The sequence below is a fragment of the Eulemur rufifrons genome, chromosome 30 (assembly GCF_041146395.1).
Source record: "Eulemur rufifrons isolate Redbay chromosome 30, OSU_ERuf_1, whole genome shotgun sequence".
Lineage (NCBI taxonomy): Eukaryota > Metazoa > Chordata > Mammalia > Primates > Lemuridae > Eulemur > Eulemur rufifrons.
The window spans coordinates 56,951,141-56,973,082 of record NC_091012.1 but is presented as its reverse complement, the minus strand read 5'-3'; the positions used below and the strand labels follow the sequence as shown (position 1 = coordinate 56,973,082).

The following is a 21,942-nucleotide window of genomic DNA, read 5'->3' as shown; positions in this document are numbered from 1 at the left end:
TTTCTTCTACTTGGCCTACTTGGTCACTTATTGCATGCTTATAGGCTTGACAGTTTCCTCACCAGAGAAGTCACTGGAACATATCATTCAGTGTTAAGGTAGATCAACAATTAAAAAGAGTCACCCCCAACAGAAAAGTTTGCATCATTCTGATTATACATAAATACTGAATATTTGCTGATGTGAGAAAGGGGCAAGATAAAAATTGACCTTTGTATCTTATTCAATTAAAAAAGGTTTCATAATGCTTTAGTTGTTTTTCCATATTTGTCATAGCTTTAGTTTTTCTTTTTAATGTCCTTCTCCAGCTTTCACATCACTATGAAAATTTGACGCATTTTGTATACACGGGCAGAACGTTGGATATTAGGATTTTTTAAATTAAAATCTGTCCTTTCATGAATCTTAGATGTATAAAATGGTTACACTTTTATTATGTAAAATTAATGTATTTCCCAATGGATTTTGTGACAATACAATCAGTCCATCCTTCAAAGGGGACCTTTTCACAGGTCCCCTACCATTTCATTAAAATTGAAGTTTAATGTGATCATGTGTTCTCACATTTAAAAATTTATCTTTTTAATAGCTGATTTTTCATTTGAAGTAAAGGTTTTAACCCCAAATCATTTTTAACAGTTTTATGGAGATGTAATTCACATACTATACAATTTGCCCATTTTAATATGTAAAATTCAATGGTTTTTAGTATACTCAGAATTGTACAACCATCATCCCAATTTAGAGCATTTTCATCATCCCCAAAAGAAATCCTATACCCATATGCAATCACTCATACTTGCCTCACCCCCACCTCTGGGCAACCAGAAATCTGCTTTCTGTCTCTAGATTTGCTTATTCTGAGAACCTGCAAACGTTTAACAGACGTACTTGCTGGGAATGTCTGAGAGGTTTTAGATTAAGAAGGGCTGACAAATAAAACAAAAGGAAATGTGTGGTTAGATTTAGGCAATAGAGTCTTGACTTATCTAGCTAAATCCTTAATTTTTCACCCTTCCGAAAGTAATAAAATTTTGTATATGAGATTCTGTCATCCTTACTTTTGTTATTCAATTTTATTTTAGTACTGAAAATTCAATAAGAAGGAAGTCATCCTCCAAGTACTCCTGTTCAAAATCAATTGGTTTGGAAAACCTAAGTTTCTAACTCAGGAAAGTTAAATTTCTACTCATTTGTTTCATTTTTTTTCCCATTCCATCCTATCAAGCCTTGCCAAACATGACTATCCTTTCCAGAGAGGAAGCATTTACCTCAAAAAACTTCTGTGTACATGCTATTAGCAGTTGATTGAAGCATGCCATCTGTTTCTTTTCTAAATCTCTAATATGGAAGACATTTCTTTAAAATTACACCTATTCAGAAGACTTTTATGAAACAAAATTGCCTGTCATTCTGATTGGCTCTGAATCTTTCTTTTCCAATAGTGGTGTAGCACAACACATTAGTATGAACTTTCAGTTGGTGTACATTTTAGCTGCCAACATCACTAATAAAAAAAAGTACATAAAATCTGAATATAAAAATCAGGGCCTTCTACCTAAAATGTAGTATTTATTATTTAATATGTTTCCCATTAAAATAATAAATCTTATAACATCTAATAAATATGTACATAGATCCTATTAATTCTACCCACATACATATTTTAATCTCTTTTTGCTGAAATGTATATGCTCTATACATACTAGGAAATAATTGTTTTTCTTATCTGCATTGTGCTAAATGGGAGGTAATAGGCAATGCATCCTTTTGTGTTTGAAAGCTTTCTCCAGTAATTTTGCCTTTTGTAATTAGTCCTTTCGTTTGTCATGTTTGGTTGGACTTCTGATCACTGTTTCCAGTGTCACTGATGTCTACTTCATTGCTCTCTTTGACATGACACAGTAAATCTAAAAGGCAGTATCATGTTAAACAAAGATTGAAGTTTGAAAGAATACATGGTAACTTGAAAGGAAAGTTAGGAAGATTTAAATTAATAAATCAGCAAGATAAGGCAAGGGGGTATGTATGCTTTAAATAGCCTATAAATGAAACTCAGTGAAAGAGGGAAAAAATGTTTTGAACAAAGGAAGAAGTAGAAAAGGAGAAGAGCATACTATATGCTTCCATTGATATCAACTTCCAGAACTAGCAAAAATAATCTGTAACCATAGAAGTCAAAAAGTGGTTGCCTGGAGCTTGGGGGGTGGTGACTACAAAAGAGCAGGAGGATGGAAATGTTTTATATTTTCATTGGGGTGGCAATTAGACAGGTATAAACATTTGTCAAAATTATCAAACTCTACATTTAAAAGACACACATTTTATTATATGTAAATTATACTTCATTAACATGGATTTCTTAAAAAGCCTAAGTAAGCATAAAGGTTACCATTTGGTCCATTTGTGGTCCTGTTTCAATCATGAATGGAAGATGACCACTTTCTTTTGAAATGAATCTGAATATCCACGAATTTCCCAAAAAGTGCATTAAGCTTTTTGTAATGCCAGCATTTCCTTCTGCTGCTCGGGATTGAGTACTGGCATTTTAATGACCACTGAGCCACAGTAAGGTAGGCATTTCTTTCATAGACATTCCACTTTAGATGCCTATTTTTCCCTATTATTTCAACTGAAGAAGAAATAAAGCAGCAAACTTATCCATTAAATCTTCACAGGGTTCTTAAGACTTTTGAAGCACAATTTTGAATTGAAACTACTGTTTTATCATATTCTTTCTCAGGGTAGGCGGAAAACAAAACAGCAATAATTTTTGTAGGAAAAGTAAGATAAAATCTGTCTTGAACAATCATAAAATTACCCTTAATGTCACTTCATAAATCAGTTATAAATAGGCTCAGGGGGACTAGGATTGCACATGTGAAGTTTAAAAATATTCCAAGCACAATTTTTGTAGGAGGGAATTGCATAGTGTTTGGATTAATATGTAGAGTAAGGTTGTGGCCTGGGGCATCTATCTTTTCTATGTAGAGTCACTGGCCAAAAAGGAAAAAAATCAAAGTTACTGTGGGAATTTTTAAAATCATAGTTCAGCAAGATGGCGAGGAACTTGAAATGACAGAACGTTGATAATAAAATATACCTCAAGTTTATGTATAATTACCTACGTGAAAAAAATAGGGAGAGTGTATAACAGATGCAAAATATTAATATAGAGAATGTCGTGATCAAGCAGGTGAGAAGAAGAAAATCGGGATGAATAGAGAGACAGAAATTGAGAAAAAAATTGATTTTACTCATGGTATCTCATACTTTTTAAAAATTAACTAAAATTTTAGAAATCTACTTTAAAACGTTAGAGACATCAGAAAATTATTTTCAGTTGATAGGTCTTGGAGAAATTTTTTTTTAAATGTCAGATTTGCTGATGTTTAATGAAGGAGCAATAATGTTTTATTATAAGATCTCTCAATCCTCACCCAAAGGGGAGAAAAAAAAACCCACAAAAAATAAATTCTTCCTGAATAAATGGCAAAATCACAATCATAGCTCACATTGTTCAGACTGCAGTGTTCACAATTGGCCACTAGGGGGCTGTAATTCCGTTCGCAGTAGTTCTCAGGCCACAACCCTTTTATTCCCTCCAAGGGCAGCTGTACAGTTTGATAGAACGGGTCATTACTGTGCATTGAGATGATCTCATGCTTTACTGCAATGGAATGTATAATTCTTATTGTACAGATTAATAACTTGGCCACCAACTATTTCACCAAGCATGGAGTCTCATCATTGCTCCAAGATTGCTATTAATTTTGTACCTCTACTTGAAACATATTAGGTAGAACCAGTTTTGCATCCCTTTTCCCCAAGAAATTATTTTTATTTACTACAGATCTCCTACTGTTTCATTAAAAATTGAAGTTTAATGTGATCATGTGTTCTCGCATAGCCATTTCAATAAATCATTGGGCTATTTGGCGCTCTAAGGGACATAAGAAATACTATTTTTCAAAATTTGGATTAAAACAGCAAAGTTTTAACCCAAGTTATTTTTCCCTCACTTGAAGTCAGAACTATTTTTTACTGTCATAAGGAATGAAAGATGTAATAATGTGTAGGTATAGTAGTGTGGTCCCCAGCCCCCAGGCTGCAAAGCAGTACCAGTCCGTGGCCTGTCAGGAACCAGGCCAGACAGCAGGAGGTGAGCAAGCGATGCTTTATTTGTATTTACAGCCACTTCCCCATTGCTGACATCATTGCAAAAGCTCCACCTCCTGTCAGATCGGTGGTGGCATTAGATTCTCACAGGAGTGTGAATGCTACTGTAACCTGCACAGGCGAGGGGTCTAGGTTGTGCCCTCCTTATGAGAATCTAATGCCTGATAATCTGAGGTGGAGCTGAGGCAGTGATGCTAGCACTGGGGAGTGGCTGCAAATAAAGATTATCATTAGTAGAGAGGTTTGACTGCACAATAAATGTAATGTACTTGAATTATCCACAATCATCCCCCTCCGCACCCCCATCTGTGGACAAATTGTCTTCCGTGAAACGGGTCCCTGGTGCCAAAAATGTTGTGGACTGCTGATATAGTATATTGTATCTTGGATGTTGTAAGGGGTAGTCACATTAAATTATTTAAATGTGGCTTTAGCATTTATCATATAAATGTTTCTTCAAATAGTACAAATAGTACTTCAAAAGTACTATTCTTCAAATATGTTAATTTGTGTTCATAAATTCATGAGCTAATAAAATATTTTAATATCCTCAAATAATATAATATTAATAATTAACATTTCCTATGTATTTCTCATAACTTTAATGGTCTTCAATTACTTATTTATTTATTTATTTTCAGGCACTAACACTGTAACTTTGTCTTTCTATTTTACTTATTTGGCTAAATGGAAAAGTTAGCTTTAAATTTTTTTAAATCCCTGTATTTAAAACTTTTTTGGTCATGTTCTATGTGTTTTGAGAAATTTTTGATGCTTACAACATGCTAAATGTTAATGTCCTTATACCAAATTGATTTGTCCTACCATGAAGAAATGTAGGTGGCTAATATTAGTTTCAATCTTGTTTTTGCATTCCAAAATAAATACTGGCAACTAACACTGTTACAATAAGTGATACTGAAATGGTGATTTTCCCCTCCTAGAGTCTAGGATTGTTTAGCACGTATGGGTAAAATAATATTTAATCACTCCTATTCTGTAATTGTTTTATGTGAATACTGTTTCAGCTAAACATTTGACTTGGAATTTTGCTGATTCATTTAGAATTAAAACTAATATTTCATTTCCTTTTTAGCAAAAGGTGAATGATGAAATACCTGCTGTGCTAATATTTTGTTGTTTTAAATAAATAAGTCTTTCTTCTGAAGTCTAGGTATATCAGCTTCACTACTGAATGATATCAGTCATGCATTATATGTGAATAGTATAGGTACTCTAAATAGCACCTTACTTATATTTATAGAATACTTATTGCATTTTTCTCAATATTTTCTTTTAGGGTTATCAGCTAATACCCGCAAGCATAGGCCAACCAGCGCCATCCTTCAAAAATAATTGTAAGTATACCCAGACGAGTGCCTTGAGACTCTTATTTTGCAATAATATTCAACTATTTTAATTATAATTAAGTGATTCTCATTATTTTGCTATTGTAGACTTACCCCTGAACTAGTAAAACATATGCTACTAATGGCCTACCATATCTGAAAAAGAATATTGCTTACTTGGTAAATGGAATTTTAATGCAACCTAAAAAAAAAAATCTCAGCTTACTTTATTACCAAGTAATATGTGATACAGACACCCTTACCAAATCGTTAACCACTACCCCAACTTTATAGTAAATAAACATAAGATAAGATGGTAAAAACTGGGACAATTAGGTTAGTGAAGACAAAGCATGAATGTTCAACTTTGGCCTTCAGTGATAAACTCTTATATCCATAATTGGGGCATAGGAAATCTAACTATTATTTCCCATGATAAATTTCAGAAAGCAAAGCTCCTCAAAATATTCCTGACGGATGGACCTAAAAGTCTCAGGAGAAGGGGAGGGGAGACAGAGAACTTGGTTTCTCAAAAGGGGGTATCAGTTGTAAATACTAAAATATACAGATCTAGAGAATGGATAACTCCACATTCTATAGAATTCCAGAGCATGATTATTTGATTGGGTAAATACATTACAAGTTAAGTAAGGTGGATTAAAAATTGGATCCTTTATTTTAATGTCCAGATTGCATAGGGAATTCTCAATTAAATTTCTGATTGTTCTCATAATCATACATATATTTAATGCCACAGAATGTTTTTAGAATTATTGTTTTGGAGAAAGAACTGATATGATTGTATAGGCTAACTCATTTTTGACAGTAAAATTTAAAAAATTTTAACAGAAACTTTTAGAATAGCAGTATATACTCATTATATAAGGTAAATTAAATAATACAAAAATAAAGTGAAAATTTGAAGTCTACCAAAATTCAAGAGCAGTTAGGGATGTAATAGAGTTGGGAATGTCTGTTGCACACATTATTAATGATCCCAAAATAAAAGAAAGAAGAAAATAGAGATTTTGCATCCAGAGAGTTGCATGAAAATGGCTGCATTAAAATGTACTCATAGCCAGAATGGCCAACATCAAATTGTCCTGCTTTGTTATTTAAGGACTCACCATTTAAGATGATGGCAAAAGTAACTTCCTTTGTTTAATATGCATTGAAAAAATCCTTAATGCAATCAGCAGCTCTCCATAGAGGGAAAATTCAAAAAAATTCATAAGCAAAACTCAAAAAGTGTAAAATGTAAAATTTTAAAGAGCCGCCCTGCAGCTGTCATGAAAATGCACAGAAAGTCACTCATTATAAATTTCCAAAGATCCAAGTTTTCCTGCAGATGTTTTTACTGCGTGGGTTAAATAGGTTAATGTGGACACGCAGGTAAGTTTACACTCTCAACAGTGCTCACACAAGACTATCTCACATATATCAATGGCATGGAAAGCCTTGCTTGATAGTAAAGACCACTAGAATGTGGTCAGCCTTACTAGAATGTGAAGTAAGCCAATTTCATCTTTACTATTTCCCTTTCAGCATTATTCTGTCCTTACCATGTTTTCTCTCTACCTCCATGTGCCAAATATCCACAACTCCATGATGAGTGCTCCTTGAGTCTTTCCGAGGCCTGTGCACCTCTCTTTGTACACACACCTCTTGACACTTTGCTCTTATCCAGCTGTTAATTAGAGAAAATTTGATATGCAAATTCATCCTAAGGTGGCAATACCTAACAAGACCTACCCCATCCAGAGGGAGGCATGTTTTAACATCAAAAATGTGACTCCAATAACTGAATCCCTTGATGGGCTGAAGGGGAATGTATGCTTCAAATTTCACCATGTAGGTATGTAAGGTTGTTGGCTACTTCACTTCTCTGTAAGGCTGGGCTTATCAGGACATGTTAGTGACATGAAGAAGATGTGTACAACCTACTTACTATAAAAGGTTGGAGCCTGGTTCTTTATGGTAAGTAATACTGATGTTGTTAAACTTATTAATGTTCCTGTATATAGAAAAGTACTAAGAGTTTCATTACAATGTGTACACATATGCAACCTGATATTCTTTGGGTTTTGGATCTGTGGGTTCATGGTGATTTGTGTGGCTATTTTAAGCTGTATAAAATTCAATGCATCTTAAAAAATAAATTTGTCTCCACTATCATTTGAACTTACTGATACCTTCTCTAAAGCCCTACCTATATTACCTATGCTACCGTGAGATATATATATATATATATATATATATATTTATATCATACTTATATATACACATATATATTTATATCATAGTCAAGGTAACAGTTTAGGTAATGTATTCAATGTCTTTTGTGAAAAATGATCATTTGGACAACTGTGCTCCTCCTGAACTGGATAAGGTTTGTAATATCAGTAAGTATTAAAGGTAAACATTTTATTTTCTCTGTAAAACCACATCAGCCTTTAAAGTTCTTCACAAAAAAGGTTAATGTGGTGAAGAAATAGTGCACACACAGAGGCTCTACGCTGCCATGACAGGATTTATACTTGTCACTCTCTTGATACCTATATTAACATTCCAGAATTTTTATTATTTAATTATGTGTCCTTGTGTTGCTGCAAATAAATACAAGGTCAGTTAAGAGAATTTTTTGTTTCAATATGAGTTTTCTGATATATATAACTATCTATTGCAGAGTTCTTTAGGTTACCAAATTGCTTTAAGAAAAACATAAATAGACCATAACAAACATCAAATATTATCTACATTGATAGACAATTTCATTATTCCACTTTACAGTTTATTGTAGTTGTTTCATTCACAAATATTTAATTGATAAAATAAATATGTTTTATTACTCATCAACTCTTCATTTGGTTAAAGAAAATAATATACAATCAAAAACTCATGAAAAGAGCACAGGATTGAGTATGTTAAGTAACAGAATATAGTTTGTCATACGTAGAGTACATGTATTTTATATCACCTACAGGAACTAACATGGTGTCTTGCACATAATAAATATTCTATAATATATTCAATAATTAGTTTAATAACTATTTCACTTATAATGATAAAATAATAGCACCTCTAGAGGAGAGATAATCAAGCATGCTTTTTGGAACATACATATTTAAAGCACAGGAAATCTTGAGCCTTGATAATTTTGCATTTTGTAAAGTTTTTACTTTTATTAATAATCCCAAAATGTAAGTGATCCTTTATAATAATCAACTGGACTCAAAAGAAATGGTATTGACTAAGTACTTAAAGAATGATTATTGTATTTAATAATCTAAATGAGACAACTGATAACTTGAGAGACATATACCATATATATTTTTCTCTCTGAGTACCCTATGCCAAAATACAACAAGACTAACAACATAGTTTAGTATGCCTATATTCTGTTATATTTCAACTTTTGCAAAATAAATGAAAATTAGTTTATTTAGGAAAGAAAAGTAGCCAAACAGTATCAAAGTAGTTCCAAAGTCATATGTCCATCCACACTAGATAATAACAGTAAAATAATTTTACATCTACGTTTTCTGTTTTTGAACATATACCTTTCAAAAATATCCTTGAACTTTTAAATTATATATTTTCAAAATATTCATATTTCCTTAAATATAAAATATAAGTATAACTTAAGTAACTGCACCAAGTTAATTAATACATGTCATATAAAAGGATGTCATGATCAAAGAGTTTATGACACAAAAATGTTGATTTTTATTTCATTATTTGAAAATATTTTGGTCTTAACTTCAGTACATATGACTTTAATTTAAAAATAGCACATATCTTTCAAATAAAAAGATATTTTAATAGCATGGGAACTTTTATGTGCTATGTGAAGTGAACATTTGCATACTATATCATGTTTCAATCACATTTTTACTCTTATTTAAAAATAATTTTCCCCCACCAAAATTAAACATATGGCCCAGATGAATAATGCATTGTGTATGCAAGATTCCTAACAATCACTTTCTGTAATATTTCCACTGTGTAGATCTAGGTACAGTTGTCCATTTAGTTCTCCCAAAACAAATCTTTAGAGATACTAATAAACTATTACTAAACCAGTAATAAAGATATTAGTAAAATATGAAAACCAAATCATATATGTGTAGTATAGCCATTAAAAGTATACATCAATCAAAATCTATATATAGTTAATTGCCATCTTATTGAGTATTCTCATTGACTTCATAAGGTTTTAATTATGTAAGGAAGTACTCTCAATGTATTGCCAGTGTCTTAGTCTCACAGGGAATGACACCGTCATTTGGATAGTCGGATTAAACAAGAAATTGTGAGTAATCTTTGAACATCTTCCTCTCCCTTATCTGTCATAACAAATATATCACTAATTCCAATAAGTTTTAGCTCCTGAATATGTTTAATCCATTTCTGTGATAGTTACACCAGTTTAGCTTTCCATCATCTGTTGTCTAAGTACTGGAATAGCCTTCTAACTAACTTCTCAATAACACATTTGTACTCCCAGATCCATTTTCCCAATTTTTATTGTTCTTGGGATAAATACTAAAATCTTTATCATGGTTTATAAAACACAACCTGATCTGGCCCCTTCTACCTCTTCAGTATCATATTTTCCCTTACCCCCCCCCCCATGAATACTTCAGCTCCACTGGTCTACTTTCAGTTCAATTTTTATTTTTAATTTTTTTCTCAGACAGGGTCTCACTCTGTCACTCAGGCTGGAGTGTAGTAGCCCAGTCAGTCATAGTTCACTACAGCCTCAAACTCCTGGGCTCAAGAGATCCTCCTGCCTCAGCCTCCTAAGTAGCTGGGACTACAGGTGCGTGTCACCACATCCCAGCTAATTTTTCTATTTTTTGTAGTGACAGGGTCTCGCTATGTTGCCCAGGCTGGTCTTGAACTACTGACCTCAAGCGATTCTCCTGCCTCAGTTTTCCAAAGTTCTGGGATTATAGGCGTAAGCCACCACACCTGACCTACTTTCAGTTCCTTGAACACACGCTCTCTCTGATCACAGGGCCTAGCCAGAAATTGTGCCTTCTGTTGTGAATACTACCTTGCATTCCTTATCTCTCCTAATAATCACATCATCAGTCAACACCTATTAAGACTTCAAAGCACAAGTTAAAAGGCATTTCTTCTGGAAGCAGGGATGTCTTCTTGCCCACCTCACCCCCTAAGACTAGGTGAGCATCCTATTGTAAATCCTCATAGATAACACTCTGCAACTTTCCATCATAGCATTTGTCGCAGTTGATAATTACATATTTATTTTTGTAATTACTTGAGGATTGCTATCTCCACTAGATGTGAACTCTATGAGATCAGGGACAGTGTTGCTCAATATTGTATTCTTAGCAACTAGCACAGTCCCCAGCGTATACCAATGGCTTAATAAATATTCCCTGACCAAATAACTGAATGATCAAATAGGTATTATCTATTAAAAAGTCATTTGTGTAACTTTTGAGGATAATCTGCGGTTGTTCAATTGCAAAGGGTATTTTTCTACTTTCCCCCTAGTGGCAGCTACAAATATTGCAGCCTGGTGAAAAATTAGAAGTCTCAGTGACTAAGACCTCAACAAGGGTTGCACACATGCGTTATCAACTACTAACTGTGACAGCAGTAGAAGTATTACCATGACTTTAGATGTAATGTTAGCTATATAAGCAACCAACACTAATAAATGCCTAATACCGCATTTGCATTGTTTGAGCAATCCAGCAGGGATTTTGAATAGGTCTCTCTTGCCCTGTTTTATACACCAAGAGCTTCACATTCACATTTTAAAATGGGGGGCATGGGCAATATATATAACCTGAACTTTTGTACCCCCATAATGAGCTGAAATTAAAAAAAGAAAAAAAAGAAAAAAAAAGAAAACACACTTAAAAAAATAATAAAATAATAAAATAAATAGGAAAGAAAACACTCAGATAAAGGATTAAATGATTGGCTTGGTAACCTGGAAATGTACCTTTGGATCGTGGACTTGCATCCCATATTCTGTAACTAAGGAGATTTTGGAATGTGTGGGGAGACATGGCATAATAATAAAAATAATGATGCCTGTGTATTGAATAATAATAAAAAAAAGAATTCAGATAACCAAGTTATATAACTACTATCCTTTATTAAATAAGAAAAATCAAATTTGTGACAAATGATTTATAGTTTAACTTGTAAAGCATTAAGGATTATTGCTAATGGGGCTTACATTTCACACTAAAAATCGAATATATATACACATGTATATAATATAGAATGAATATATTATTGAATATATGAGATATGGAGTATATATTGAATATATAAATGAATGTAATTGAAATGTGTTGTTACTAAATGAACACATTACTGAGTGATATAATTTTTAGTTCATATTTCCTCCTGGCTAACTATACTTTCTTATTTCTGCTTTTATTTTACATTGTACTTTATTTTTGTTCCACTGAATTATACTTGGCTATTTTGCAATGACCAAAATTTATCTTCAATTCCATATGTCTGCCATAATTCATACATTTTATTATACTGGTCATGTTTCCAATTTTCATCTGTTAAAAGATTGACAAACAATTTTAAGACAGCATGATAAGTGCTAGACTAGTGTTTTCCACACCTTATTGTGGGTTGAATCGTCTGGAGATCCTATTAAGCTGCAGGTTCTGATTCAGTGGGTCTGGGAAGGGCTCTGAGATTCTGTGTTTCTAAGAAGCTCCCAGGTGTCCAGGGACTACACTCAGAGTAGCAAAGTAATGGAGCTACAAACTCCATTTGTTGACTCCAGGGTCAACAAACTTTTTCTGTATTAAGCCAGATGATAAATATTTTTAATGTTGTGGACCATATGGACTGTGTCACAACTACTCAGCTCTGCCATTGTAGCTGTAGGTCAGCCCCAGACAACATAAATGAATGGGTGGGGCTTGGTTCCTATAAAACTTCATGAACACTGAAATTTGAATTTCCTACAGTTTCCACATACCAGAATGTATTATTTATCTTTTGCTTTTTCCAACCATATCAAAATATAAACACCATTCTTAGCTCGTGGGCCATACAGAAACAGTCTGTAGTTGGCTAACCACACTGCTAGAGCATAAAGTCCCAGTGGATAACTTTGCCAGAGGCTAGAGTAGGGATGGGGGCAAGGGTAGGCTCTGTAGAAAAGATAACAGTTGAGCTGGGACTTGAAGAAGTAAGACTTTCCTGGACAGACAAGTGGGGGGAAGTGAAAGACAAAGATAAAGGCAAGCGACAGCATTAGTGTGTTCTCTGAACTGAAAGCATCAGAGTGTGGCATGAGACAAATAAGCCCTTCTGAGTTGAGAAGGTGCAAGGAAATGGCGACCCCTTAAATGCATATTTAAATAGTTTTAAACTTTAGTGAATAGTGTTGTCACATAAGCATGCAGAATGAGCAGTGGGGGATGCTATTAAGTTCCACATTTCAGAATTTCAAGAAAGGACTGGTCTACTGGGAGGGAGAAAGAATTGAAATGATTGAGGAAAGCAGGAAGAACTGCATTTGAAAGGTCAGTACTCTCTGAAAGTGACTGCAAGCTGTTCTCAAATGCAAGCTATCTGGAAGCATTTATATAAGCGATCAGGGTTTGCAAATTCATTGATGAAATGTGGAATACGTATTATAAAGCCAGACAGAACAACCGGTTTTCCATTCTTACAAAGTACACAGCAGATTAAAAAGGAAAGCTAGGAACTGAGGATTAAAGACCTGAAAAATAGTCTCTACAAATGCCTCCGTGTCTGACTGACTTTGAGGATCAGCTATAGAGTAGATATACATGCTGAGAGGTAAAATGAGCCTATAGGTTTTATAGAAGATGTTTTCATTAGTTCTCTAGAGGTGGCAGTAAAGTGAAATGATGGAATATTATCCAAAAAATGAAGTTTGACATTATGAAAGATGGAATATCAAGTATAAAATTAACACAAGCCAATGCTTTTTGGAACTCTCTTCCTCCAATTCTCTTTCCATCTCATCCCCACCTCTTCCCTCCAAAGGACTTTGTCCAGTTGTTTTGGAGGTATGTTTCATTGGAATGCTGAATGTGAATTAAGATTTGCTGAAAACCTATTATACACAAGGCATGAATTTTTAAAATTTTCTCGACAATCTAACAAATGGCAAATTTTAACCACCATTTAACAGACAAAGAAAGAAAGGGTTGGAATCCTAGCACTCTGGGAGGCTGAGGCGGGAGGATTGCTTGAGGTCAGGAATTCTTTGAGACTGAGCAAGAGCGAGAACCCCATTTCTGCTAAAAATAGAAAAAATTAGCCAGGTGTGGTGGCACGCACCTATAGTCCCAGCTACTCGGGAGGCTGAGGCAGGAGGATCGCTTGAGCCCAGGAGTTTGAGGTTGCTGTGAGCTAGGCTGATACCACAGCACTTTAGCCTGGGCAAGAGAGTGGGACTCTGTCTCAAAAAGAAAAAGAAAGAAAGAAAAGAAAAGAAAGAAAGAAAAAAAGAAAGCCAGCCTAATTTATTTATCCAGATCTTCCCTCAAATAGCCAATACATCTACCAGTAGATGTGGCTTTAGTAGTAACCCAGGGGTACAAAATGGGAGGTGGAACAAATGGAGAGTTTCTGCTTTTCCACAATAGGAGGAATGCTAGTTTGCCTTCTAGATGTACAGGAAAGATTTGTCTATGGCTTTGATCAAATCAAAAGTAAAAGCAATTATCTACAAGTTTTGGTCAGAACATTTTAGGTGATTTTTAAATACCAGCTAACCATGAGAGAAAAGGCAGCGTGGTTTTATTAATGAAAATTAGAAAGAATAGCAAATCTAGACATAATAAATTTATAGGGTTTTTTTTAAACATTGGAAGGACCTGTGACCAGGTTTCCCACCAAATGAGGAGAAATGTTGTGTATAGTCATAAACAATCATGTGTTGAGCATCTGCTCAATGCCAGGCACTATGCTGGGTGCTCTACAAACTATTTCCTTTAATTTTCACTACATTCTGCTGAAAGTGGTTATTATTACCCATACTTAACATATGAGGTCTAGAGGGCTTATCTGAGTTATTCAAAGTCCCCTGAGTCCTATGGACTTGCTAAGAAAAACTGCCAGTGTGTCAATCTGGCAATTAAGTATCTAACACATAACAGATGCTAAACAGATGTCAACTATTGTTTTCTTACTATTATTGTCATTGTAATAATTGCCATTTACTTAGCTCCTCTAAATCTTACTTACCTCAAGCATAACGTGGAAGTCAGCATAATGTAAGTTTGTCAGAGAAATTACATTAAATGACCCACTTAAAGTTTCCAGCATATGCAAGCCACTTAGTAAATGTCAAAACCCTATAAATTTTCCCTTGAAGGATGCTTTTTATTTTCAAAAAGAACAAATAAGACAATGTATATTGATACTTTCAGCTATTTAGTGGCATGCCCCTGGGTAATGAACTTGACCTTTATCTTCTGAAAACAATGTTTGATGAGAAAATGACTTTGGTAAAAGTGACTGCAATCAAGAAGTTAAAAGAGTTTATGGCTGAAATACTCAGAACATACTTCAAAGTTTCTGAGTTTTTTCTACCCCATCTACAACTTCCTTTTCCTATCTTCCTATAATTTGTCTCTTTGAGGACTTATATAATTTTTTAATATTTCTGTATTTGACAAACTGGTATTACTCCTAATGCTATTAAAATAGTCTAACTCATTCATTTGTATCCCAGTTCAAAACTTGTCTTTTGGCCGGGCGCGGTGGCTCACGCCTGTAATCCTAGCACTCTGGGAGGCCGAGGTGGGCGGATCGTTTGAGCTCAGGAGTTCGAGACCAGCCTGAGCAAGAGCGAGACCCCATCTCTACTAAAAATAGAAAGAAATTATATGGACAGCTAAAAATATATATAGAAAAAATTAGCCGGGCATGGTGGCGCATGCCTGTAGTCCCAGCTACTCGGGAGGCTGAGACAGGAGGATCCCTTGAGCTCAGGAGTTTGAGGTTGCTGTGAGCTAGGCTGACGCCACGGCACTCACTGTAGCCTGGGCAACAGAGTGAGACTCTGTCTCAAAAAAAAAAAAAAAAAAAAAAAAAAAACAACTTGTCTTTTAATAGTTGAAACAATGTTTATCAATAGTACAGAAGTCCTTAACAAATGTGTTCAATAAATATTGGATGAAAGAGTGAATCAATGACTCATTTCCATTATTATTTATCACTTTTATATCTTTAGATTTCTGCAAAGAAAGCTTCCTTTAAATTGGATATGTACTTATCTCTGCAAATTCATTTTAACAGAACACATCATGTTCTCCTAGATGCACAAATGAATTAGTCTTTATTACACTTTATTTTTTAAAATTATATTTAAAATTGATTTTGGTACTTGATGTGCTAACATTTAAATGCAGCACTGCTTCCTTACATTGTTTGCTCCTTGGTGCTGCTCTTCATTTAAAATTTGTTTTGATGACTTCTGGCACTCCTCATGCCTTTAAAGCACAAGCCAAATTTTCAGTTTACAAACAGATCTTTATGTTATTGGCCAACAGTAAATTCTGATTCTAAAAGGGGGAAAAATGACCAAGTATCTCTAGCATGCTAAATAAACCTGATATTTTAGGGTCCTTTCCAAATTTTTCAAATAAAGGCAGAGCTAGGAAATACATTTGTAAAGTGAATAATTCTATGGGGAAAATGTGTATTTGAGAGCTTGTCATTGAAAAGATAGCTCAGGGAAAGAAAGCCGTAAGGCCAATGAGGGGAAAATAAATGAAGAAAGGGTAAGACTAGCTTGTGTTGTAATGGAGGGGTAAGAAGTGGCTCCTGAAATCAACATTGAAGACAGAGTTGAATTTAGAATTTGGAGGGAAGAGTATTTCAAAATGTGTGTTGGGGTGGGGAGAGCCTCTTGAGAAGCTTAGACAACAATGAGCATTGCATAAGACAGGGCCAATAGGGCTTGTGACCTTAATGGGTTATACTCAGTAATAGGAGATAAGGTGAGATAGGTGAGGGGAGAGCAACATGGAGAAGATGGCAAGAGGCAGGTGCTGATTAGGGGGGTTTGATCATATTTATAGTAGCTCTTCCAAAGGGGAACTCCTGTAAGTGCTTAGAAATATGCGACTGCATCTCTCATCTTTGTCCCATAGTGTTGATGTTTTGGTATTGCGCTCTCCCATTATTACACCTGTAACAAACATCTCCTACCGCCAGGTGGCTACAGAGTCATGCCATGCTTGGGTAGTTTTCAGGTGTTTGGGACACGGGTGTGGTGAAAGTTTTTCCAGGTTACAACTTTTAAAAACTGATAATCCATTTAAAACCCTATCTACTATCTAGACAATTTTTTGGGAAAAGTTGAATTGAGTTCATCCCTTCTCAGTATTCACAGGTTTAGGGAATTGATTTATATGTTAGATTCCCAAGGGAGGCACCAAAGCAAATGAAATAGAAGGAATTCATATGATTTGTATCTAGTTTCTGTGTACCCTGCATTATAATCCATAACCTGTTCCTAGGTAATTCTCCTTGGTGTCATTGCTATTGAGCTTTGAATTCCGACATTCAAGAATAATTTTTTTATTCCTCTCTCACAATTCACTGATTGAGATTCCCTATGGCAAAGTTATACCTGTGAGAAGAGATGTTCACTGAATTAGAGGAAGAGAAAAGGCTAGCAAGGCTCTCTAAAGCCTTCAGGGGAAGGTCAGTGGCAATTTGGATAGTAGTAGCTGGCAAAATACAGATCCAGCAGCTGTGTCTCCATTATACTTTATGATATCATGTCCCAGAGAACATAAAGTTCTCAGTTTATTTTTTGGGAAAATTATATAAATCCAAGATCATTATTTTTAACTCTTCATATTAATAGATAATGCATTAAGTTTGCATTAGAACTAAAAATGATGTAACCTAGTTTTTAAAAAGCAAAACACTGCAATGAACATACCCCTGCAATGAAGAAAATACCCTGTCACAGAGGAAAGGATGCTGTTTATTGCTCTAAATTATTCAGAAGTTTTCACACAATTTGCTATAAACATCTGACTGATAGAATAGTCCAGAACTAGTAGTTGATGTTGATACATTGAATGTCATCTTTTTTCCTTTCTTCAATTGGTTTCTATAAAGAATGAGCAGACTAAGATATCTGGATACTATATCCTTGAATATTAGATTAATCAACTAAGGTAATTATGGGGAGGTTTTATGTGATCAGCACTATGCCTGGTATTAGTGGGGTTGCAGATAAATGTTGGCCAAGATGTCTGACTGCTCACTCATAATCTTATTGGTGAAAAAAGATTAATGAACATAAAACAAAAAAAAAAGGTATAACAGTGTGCTCTAACTAATGAGTATTATACATGTACAAAGAGGTGAGGAATCAATAAAGCCTGCATTTCAGTGGAAGATCCTTCAGGAAGTGCACTCATCAGTTGTGGTGAATTATATGCCCATTTTCCATCTTATCTCTTCCATCTCATTAAGCAGTCTATTTTTCTTTTTATGCCCTATTAAGTTCCTCACATTAGTACATGGTAGCCACTCCATATATATCTGCTGGTTGACCAAATAATTTTTTGACAAGGATCTAGTATAAGCAAGCAAAAGAGAGACATTTTGGTTTTTTGTCAAACATAATTATCTTGAGAAAAAATCTGTATTCACCATGATCGAGTACTTTATCATTAGATCATAGGATCCGAAAGTAAAGCTTATAAATCTGCTTCTTGAAGAGTGCATTGCCCAGTAACTCACCCTCATAGCATTGAAGAATGAAGGTCAAAATTTGAATGCCTATTGGATTCCCAAAACAATTTTAGTTCACTGATCTGAATCAATTAGTCATGACCTACAATATCAAGATTTTATAAGGCTAGTAGTTACTTTTCAGCAGAGATGTTTCTCTAATGCCTGATACATAAAAAAATTGATGTAAATATTTAAATAATGCGAATTTGCTCTCCTTTTTAGGAGCAGTATTTAAGTATAATCTATTTTATGTCTAAGAAAGACAGGAGTCTTTTATTTTTGATATCTTCATATCAAGGAACTGTTGTTTGTTTAGACATGCTCCTCTTAAATGTCCGTCCTCCAAACAAAGGGCATTGAATGATATTTGTTGCAATTGGTATTAGGCAAGTACATAATTTTATTGGGACATGGTTAGACATAATTAGAATAGTGGCACATCACCAAAGGTAGAGTTAGAATGACAGCCATTAATAAAGTAAAAACCTTGGCTGAATTTCTTGTAGGTGAATTATCTCTACTACAACATTGCATTTTGATGTGTATGCATATTGAAAGTGATATTATAATTTAGGATTAAGGCCGCTGTAATCATACTTACATGTAAAACAATTCTTTGGAGAACTGCAACTGTTTTTCAGTACTACGGACTGATGAACATGTATTGTTCTGAATGATGAATTAGATGGGACCACCACTTCATAAATGAATGGTCTTCTAAAGGAAATGTAAACTATTAAAACCCATAACCAATAAACAATTAGTCATGTTATTTTCCGTTTTTTGTATTTATATCTATCATAATCTGCACATTCTAGAAAGTGTCTATATTCTAACTGGTTACCCGATAGTTTGGAAATAGTTCTCCTTCATTGAAAAACAGAAAAAAGGGTTAATTCATATTTTCCCTTCAATTTACTATTATTCTAGAATCTTGGGCAGGAAAAATATGTCCTTTTATGAGTCACAGAAAAGCCTATGCACTTTGATTACTAGAGTACACTTTTTTCCCTACCCTTACATTGGGTAATACTTACTTTTACATTGTTTTTCTCCTCCTCATTTGTTAAAATCTTTAGCCCTACAATATCACCTATAGTTCTCATTTTGCTGAGAAAGTTCTGGTATTTGATTCCATTCTGTTTCAAGTGTTTGGGAAAAGTTCCAAACCTAAACTTTGGGAATAAAACTTCCTCATATAGGGAAGGCAGGCAAGAAAGAAATGGAATATTTTATACCCATTATATTTATACAATTTAAAAAGTTTGAAAGAACCAAGCCTTTATGGGAATGTGAACCAACTGGATCTCTCATACATTGCCGGCAGGAGTATAAATTTGTACAACTACTTAGGGAAAAGTTGGCACTATCTCCTAAAATTGAAGATTCACAGTGTGTATACAATGTATTGTTTTAGTATATAATTAATTAATTATATCCATGGAGCCACGTGCGGAGAGATGATAATGGTGATTCACACACCAAGGGTTACAATTAATCCAGTTCTGTGCACTTGAGGCCAGACTATTCTTAGAATTTGAGGATGGCTGAGCACCCAAATGGGAATCATTTGGTAAGGCAGCATACCAGGCTAGGGAAAAAGTAGAAAGGGTATAGAGAAAGGCTTGCTTTGATGAGAACACTGCTAATTTAGAGTAGTGCTTGGTTCATAAAATTTTATCAATGAATATTTGCTGACTTAATGAAGCAAAAAATGGAGAAAGAAGTAATGATTATTTGCCAGTGGCTGCTTGAAGTGGCATATTCTCAATCATAACCAAGAGAAAAAATGGGAGCTCCATCAAATGGACAGTTTTCTGTTTTGTACATTTGGGAGAATGTGAGTTTCTTCCAGATGCACAGGAAAGATGTGTCATTGTCTTTCACATAATTCAAGGATAATAATCTACAAATTCTCAACAGGAAATATTAGGCAATTTAAAATAGTCATTCGACATATAAGCCAATGTAAACAATTAGGTATAAAGCAAGTTTGCTTTTATAAGGGGAAACTATAAGAAGAATAGAAAGGTGTAGAATTATTAACTAAAAAAAATTCCAAATAATTTTAACCAGGTTCTTCACAAATGTAAATTTCAAAAAGAGAATTGCCATTGGCAAGTGAGGGGATATTTAGTTATGACAATAGCTATTATTTATTGAACAACAACTAATGTCAGGTACTGGACTGGATTCTTTGCAAGTTCTTCTTTCTAATTCTCACAACCATCAATGAAGTAGTTATTATCGATCCCATTTAATACAAGCAAACAAAGGCCACAAGGGCTTGAATGAGTTTACCAAAGTCCCACAGCTAGCCAGTGACAAAGCTGGGATTCTGAACCCAGACCTACCTGATTCTAAACTCACACTTCCTTCCCCTGAAGTTGACCCACGTGTGCAGTTGTCATACTGAGTGAATGAGGCAGTGGGTTCTGAGATGTTTCTGGTCTACTACCCATCCTTCCTCCAAGTTTGTTCCTCTGCACAGAGCACAGGGTCCGAACCCCAGCTCTGTTGTCTACAGCACTGGCAAGTGACCCATTGGGCTCCTTCTTGACCAATTGGGCATCGAGCAGTGCAAAAGCAAATCCCCCTGAAAGCTGGGAGGGTCACACTGTGGACTACTCCTGCATCCAGGTGGGTACATCTCTTCTGGGTCCTGTGACCCTGCCTAAGAAAAATGAGGGAGTGGAGAGACGAACGAAGCAGCTCAGTGACTGCTATTACTAAAAAAGGCTGACTATGTCCATACCAGGTTAATAGCAGGTAGTCAGTAAATGTTACCCTCATTATTACATTATTACATTATTATCATCATTACTAGCTGTAAAACTCTGAGCAATTTACATTAACCCCTCTTAGACACAGTGTTCTAGTCCATAAAGTAAGATCAACACTGCTGGAATGATCTAAGATTGTCACCGTGATTACATAACAAGAGAAACCCATTTAGTTTGCCTGGCAAATTGCTCATTAAGTGTCAGTAGAACAGAGAGATAAGGGCTTTCTCTTTTTGATGTGGTGAAAATGAGATTATGATTACCTTGCAGATGTTGGCTCCCATGTATCTGCCCGACATTCCTACTAGCTTCTTGACAAACTAGCCTTCTCCAGCCTTTTAATTCCTTTTATATAAACAGGAGGCTTAGACCTAGAGCTGACAGAATTTTCTTTCCAGTTCTTTCATACTAGTTAGAGCTACACTCAAGGTTCAATCCTGGCCCTTCTTTCCTTCAGAATACCTTAGATGCTGAAATAAAAAAGAAAAAGAAAAAAATCCATTAAAAAAAAGAATACCTTCAAATACTCAAGTCCCCACTAATCTCTCCCTTTACCACACAGTCTGGCAATGATCAATTTTCCATTTTTTTAATTCATTTACCTTGTTAATTTATCAGCTAATTGGCAAACTCTTTGAAAGCAGGAAGTCTGTCTTCTCATACATCTTACTACTTACTGCAGGATCTAGCCCAGTGCCTTTCATAAAGTCGGAGTTCAATAAACAATTATTGTTGGTTAAATTCATGTAAGTTATCTATGAAGTCAGTCATTAATTTTTGCAACCAGAACTAGAAGAAAGCTCTAGAAAATTGAATGCAATAGTTTTAGCACCATATAAACCACTGTTCTATGTGGTAAATAAAATATAGAC

At 34.7% G+C, this 21,942-nt stretch overlaps 1 protein-coding gene and 1 non-coding gene across 2 annotated transcripts in view; both read left to right on the top strand.

Annotated features, from left to right (window-relative positions):
• HTR2C (5-hydroxytryptamine receptor 2C) overlaps nt 1–21,942 on the top strand; it is a 304,472-nt gene that overhangs the window by 17,915 nt on the left and 264,615 nt on the right. The window contains exon 2 of the mRNA XM_069463743.1: nt 5,480–5,537. The gene's annotated coding sequence lies outside the window, so the exon portion shown is untranslated. The remainder of the gene's footprint in view (nt 1–5,479; nt 5,538–21,942) is intronic.
• Nucleotides 20,812–20,939, top strand: LOC138379350 (small nucleolar RNA SNORA35). Its single transcript, XR_011232116.1, has one exon. It is a non-coding gene; the product is annotated as a small nucleolar RNA SNORA35 (small nucleolar RNA).